Source organism: Diabrotica undecimpunctata, chromosome 1 (genome assembly GCF_040954645.1).
Source record: "Diabrotica undecimpunctata isolate CICGRU chromosome 1, icDiaUnde3, whole genome shotgun sequence".
NCBI lineage: Eukaryota > Metazoa > Arthropoda > Insecta > Coleoptera > Chrysomelidae > Diabrotica > Diabrotica undecimpunctata.
Window position 1 is genome coordinate 194,010,657 of NC_092803.1, and position 6,541 is coordinate 194,017,197.

Here is a 6,541-nt window from a genome sequence, read left to right on the forward strand (position 1 = left end):
AAGGCACTGTACTATAAAGTAAAAGGAGTATGGCGGACCAAGTAAGTCCAATTTTATCTGTAGATATTCCTGCCTTTGTGCATTTCAGCGACGAATGCCCAAATACTTTGCAAATAAAAAATATAGGAGAGGCGGCTTGATACACATTTTCTATCTTAGACATTTTTCATAAAACTGAAATGGAGGTAAGCAATATTTTGTTTATAGGTTATTTCAGTACGGTGTAATGTGTAATTTATTTTGACGGCGTAATGATCGTTTTTAAACCGGGCGTAACTAAACAAGTAAAGAAAATTATTAGGTTGCATTGATTTTGTATTGTGCGGCTAAAATGTTAGATTTATTCAGGGATAATAATATAAAAGGTTTTATATTATGAAACTTTGATAAAATTGGAAAGAGCAGAAGAAGTTCATAATGCATAATAAAGCGACACATGTCTGTCGGGATTTGTGACGTATGGTTATCAATAATTTTTTTTCTGATTTGATCCTCAGATTAAGATTGGTGTTTTCTTCTAGGTTTCTAGGTAGGATTGAAAATCTGCCCAGTTGGTGTTTTTTGACGTGAGTCGATGAGGTAGTAGGTTAGTAGGTTGTCCTTTAAGGTGATTTTGTATTTTCGTTGGTGGTGAGCTTGGAGAATTGTGATCGTTATTTTGTTTTGAAAATTTACGTTTTTTGACTACTTGCCATTAGTTTTATTTTGGGTTTCTTGATCGTCGTCTTTGCTAGACTCTATATCCGAGTTTTCTGAGTGTGTAATTGCAAGTTTTAGCTTTGTGTTTGAGGTCTGCCCTACAGTAGACGAGTTGCTTGGGTTGTAGTAAATTGATTGGGGTTGTGATGGAAATTGTTGTGGTTGTGGTGGAAGAGCGAATTGATTTTGAGGGATGTTTGATATAGGAGTATTTGTCGGTTGCCAGTATATGTGGTTTGGTGCATGTTCGGATGTGTACTCTAGTGGCGAATATTGTTGGAGAGTTTGGTACATGTTCCTGAATGTTTGTTAATAGTGGACCTGCTGCTTACCTGCAAATTCTGCTAATACTACAATAAACACTGATTGTTTGTATTACGTGTGTGTTTTTGTGAATTATTATTCATTGTAGAAAACAGAATTTGGTAAATTTGTTCTAATCGGTGTTCACTTTTTGCTATCGTACTCGGTATACCGACAAAAGGACGCGGAAAAAAGGACGCATAAAAAAGGACGCGGAAAAAAGGACGCGCGAAAAAAGGACGCGTGGAAAAAAGGACGCGTGGAAAAAAGGACGCATATTATTAATGAAATACTATAAATAGATTATTTTAATTGACAATAGCAATTTCCCCCGTTTATCCCCTATATATAATTACAGAAAATGATTCTACCTAACCTAAAATCGGTTACGGTAAAAGTAAAAAGTGAAAAATATTTATATCAAAAAAACTTGCCTTCACACTTTATCCAGGCTTAGGACTGGCAGCAGAAGCTGGCGTGTTTACAAGTTTTTTTTTATTTTTTGCTTTTTTTGGAATTTTTTTGTCATTTTATTTTTTTTTTGTTTTATTTTTGATATTAATTTTTTTTATGTTTGCAACTGAAAATTGTGAGCAATGCCTCTCAAATATTCTAAAGTTGGCCTGTCAGCATAATCGGCAACAATAGCCCTTATCCTGTTTGCTGTATCTTGATATTTTCTTTTGCGTGGAGGTACATTGCCCGAAATGTACTGCTCTATTTTCAAAACATTTAAATCATATTCTTTTTTTAGAGAATTAATAAATTTCCAAATATTCGGATGTGCACTATTGAGAAGAGAAGAAAAGCTGTTGTGCCATCCTTCGACAGCATTATTAGTTCGAGGTATATCTTGGTATGCCAAATCGTAACAATTCCATACATTTGCTGGAAAAAGGAGTTGTCTTCGATTTCCTCTTCTAGCTAATCTCCCTATCCAAGTGTCTTCAAAGTAATTAATCAGCGGCACTAGTAGTTCTTCATTTTGTGTATAAAAATCGCTATTGAGCAACTCCTCGTACACTCTGACTACATGGTTGTCTGGAACAAACGCAAGAGCTGTCAATTGTCTTAGGTGAAGGGCGAAGTCAGGATTCTCAATATATCTACGTTGCAATCCGGCACTTTGAATATGGCGCCACATACACTGCGAGAAATGAAAAAAACATCCGCGGATTCTCACATTTGGGAACTCAGTTTGTGCAGCATTCATTGAAGCTCTTTCAAAGTCCACCATTATTGTTAGAGGGCGCAAGCCCGGATTCAACACCTTTAGTTGCTGAAAAACACGTGTATAAGTCTCTTGTGTTTTGTTCGTTAGAAGTGCAAATACAGTCGGGATTACATTACTGTATCGCACTCCATGAATTGTGTATATTTGAGAAAACAATGGTGGTGCTGAGTTAAATGTTCCATCGGCATACCAATGATCGCATTGTTCCATAAATCTTAAATTTCTTTGTGTTGAAAATAACAAAATACGTTCTTCTTCTGGCCCGCTATCAAATAATAGAAATAGCTCACCGCCTGTAGTTGTTTTATATTCTTCAGGAAGCACAAGTTCTTCTAAATTTCTCGGATTTGCGGGCGTACCTCCTAGCTCGTTCCGAACTCTTTGCACAGTTTTTTTAACGACGACACTGATGGAAGTTGTGCCGTAGCAGCTAAGGAAAGTCCTTGAGAAATTTCACTTACTACACCTTGGGTGGAGTGTTCCAGTTGTTGTGCAACTTCTTTCGTCCGGTTACAAGCTTCTTTTGCTTCAATCTTTGCCGTGTCTGCAACGTGATTATGTTCTGTGGATTTTGTTATTTCATCCACAACGGTATGCACTCTTCCTGTACATTTGCACTTATTATAAGTTGCACACTTCCAAATTGTCTTTTCAAAAATCACTCGCTCTTTTTTATGGAGAAATCCATTATAAAGTAACAAGTTGTTGCCTTTTTGGCTTTTCACAAACGCTAACACCATCTTAACAGACTAATATCAATTTGTAAAATGTTTTCTTGTTAAGAACAGAATAAATTACCTACCGCGACAAGTTTCCCCTATATAAACAATTTGGTTAATGATGTTTTGTTATATCGGACCTTTTGTAATATTCATTTCTTAAAAACAATTATCAAACAATTAGAAAGTTTTATTTTCTTACTAATCGTTTCTATTTACATTCTTAACATTACCTGCGGAATTTACCAACCTTCCGGTTCGCGTTAAACCCTCATTAGACCCCTTACTGGGCTGGTACTTGGGTTTTTCTAATCCCATACATAATTCTGATAATATGGAATCTAACCTGTTTCAATACCAGAAATCTTGAATCAACATTATATTAGTATTTATTATTTTACTTAAGATGTTTTAGTCCTAAGCCTCGATAAAATGTGAGGGCAAGTTTTTTTCATATAATTATTTTTCACTTTTTACTCTTAACGTAACCGATTTTAGGTTAGGTAGAATCATTTTCTGTAATAACATATGGGGATAAAAAGGGGGTAATGGCTAATGTCAATTAAAATAAACTATTTATAGTAATTCATTAATAATATGCGTCCTTTTTTCCACGCGTCCTTTTTTCGCGCCTCCTTTTTTCTGCGTCCTTTGGTCTCGCGTCCTGTTTCCGCGTCCTTTTGTCGTAGACTCATCGTACTCAGCGGCATCGTCTGTACTCTGTGATATTCAATTCAACACCCTCGTCTACAGTTAAAAAATTTAAATGAAACTATTTATTATTTACTAAATTCCTATTTACTAAAAAAAGAAAAGTACGTCTTCCGATCTAATAAAAGATATATAAAAAATGTCATTTTTCAGAGAAATAAAATTGTTATACAGAGAAATAATGTCTGTTTGTCTAGATATATTATTTCTTTGATATGAACTGAATTAAAACAAATAGAATTGGAGAAAACATTTCTCGCTCCTTACGAAATTGAAATGCCATAGATTTCCAACGGATTTTCACAGGGTGCAGTACACACATTGTGAATTTATTAAACCTGAAATATATTTCGGCCACCCAAGCAGAAGTTGAAATGAGAAATTAGCCCACTCACTGTAACAGATGTTCCTCTCTTGACTGTTTCTGAATTTATAGCAACTAGAGCCCAACGTCGAAATGAACTTGTCGAAAACAACTAGATGAATACTTGCTAGAAACTTTTATAAACTCACTGAAAATTTAATTCGAAAACCTTTCTCTGACAGTTCTTATCAAAATTATACCCTAGGTAGTTTTAAAATGATGAAAATTCTGTACAAGCTTCTGTGTTTCTATTGCTTTATAAACGTCTACAAAATTGCACTAAAATGCATTTCTTTAAGTTTTAAAGTAGATAAGTTTACATTTATTATTTACTTGGAGTATTGCGAAGAAATTATTAGCGATTTTCTTATTATAAAGTAAACAAATGTTCTTTGAGGAGAATGGAAGTTTATATAAAGTTGTAATTTACTTTCTATACTAACGGTATATTATTTTTGAGGTTTATACCGGTGTCTGTAGAACTATTTTCTGACTGTTTTTTCCAAAGTTTTGTCTTCTTCTTCTTAACATGCCATACACCAAAGTGCGTAGGCGACTATCTCATTACTAGAATTCTGTTCTTGGCGGCGTGACACAGCTCGCCTGTATTGTGTATTCCTGTCCATTTTTTAATATTCCTTAACCAGGATAATTGTTTGCGGCCGGCTCCTCTCCTACCTTCGATCTTCCCTTGTAGGATTAACTGTGGTATTTCATATTTTGCTTCTCTCAATATGTGCCCAAGGTAACCAATCTTGCGTTTTTTAATTAATTTAAAGAGTTCTCTTTCCAGGCCGGCTCTCTTAAGGACGTCATCGTTTCGAACTCTATCCACCCAAGGTATGCGCATCATTCTTCTTAATGACTACATTTCAAATGCTTCAAGTTTGTTGATAGATGTTTTTTTCAAAGTCCACGTTTCCATGCCATAAAGCAAGATGGACCATATGTAGCACTTGACCATTCTGTAGCGTATTTCAAAATTTAGGTTTTGATTACATAGGAACGGTCTGAATTTCACAAAAGCTTGTCTTGCCATTTGTATTCGGGTTTTTATCTCTTGTTGTGGATCCGATTGGTCATTGATTGTGGTGCCAAGGTATTTAAAAGTTTTCACGCGTTTTATGCGATCGTCACCTATGCATATTATTGGATTTTCTGGAGGGTTTCTGCTAATGACCATATATTTCGTTTTCAAAATATTGATTTTGAGGCCATATTTTTTACCTATGCTATTAACTCTATCAAGTAATAACTGCTGATCTTCCAATTTATCAGTTATAATCACTGTGTCGTCCGCATAGCGTAGGTTGCTAATTGGTATGCCGTTCACCTTAATGCCTAATTCCGTGTCTTCTAATGCTTCCGCAAATATATTTTCAACATATAAATTAAAAAGCATCGGAGAGAGTATGCAGCCTTGGCGGACACCTTTCCGGATTTTAAATTCATCCGTATATTGGTCTTGATCAATCCTCACCTTTGCCATTTGGTTCCAGTATAGATTCTGAATAATTCTGATCTCCTTCTGGTCAATGTTAGCCCTATGTAGTAGTTCCATCATGATATCATGTTTAACATTGTCAAATGCCTTCTCGTAGTCGATGAAGGTGAGGTAGACATCTTTTCGTTGATCTAAACAGTTTTGTATTAAAGTGTTCAAACATAAAATTGCCTCTCTTGTCCTAGTCCTCCCTTAAAACCGAATTGTGTTGACCCGCTAAGTTCTTCTAGTATCTTGTACATTCTTGAGTGTAATATCCTAAGGAAGAGTTTCAGCAGGTGACTCATTAAACTGATTAAGCGGTGTTCATTGCATTTTGTGGCATTAGCTGTTTTTGGGATCATCACAAAGGATGACTGCAGCCATTCTCGCGGAATGTAACCAGTATCATAAATTCTATTGAACAGCTTTACCAAGATTTCGATATTCTCCTCGTCTAGTAGTTTTATTGCTTCTATATTAATTTCATCTGGACCTGTTGCTTTATGCATCTTTGTGGTTCTAACTGCATATTCTATTTCACTTCACATTATTGATGGCCCTGAAAGTTTTGTCTGCAGCAGAGGATATCATAGGTAATATGGCAACAACCGTTATCTTCTCTGACTAGCTGTTTTTTTCCTTACATGACGCATTAACTACGCAGGAATATTAGCGTGTATGGATTATGTTACAAAATAAGGACATAATATAACTATAGATAATTAAAAGAAGACTTAATTCGATCGATGGATTGATTTGTTTAGAACAGTAAGTTCAAAAGTGCAGCAAAAGTAACGTATGGTAAAGTGTCCCAATATCGGATACTTTTTTTTGAACCCTAATATTAGTTTTAATATGTCAATTAATTTATGAATATTTTAGAGCAAAACAAGTAATAGACTATAGAGAATCATTTTTTTTTATTTTTATAAAAAACGGTAAATTTAAGCTACGGTTTGTTAGAATAGTGCGCAGCGCACGGCATACAGGTACAGCAGAATCTGTTGTACGCGACTCATGGCAGT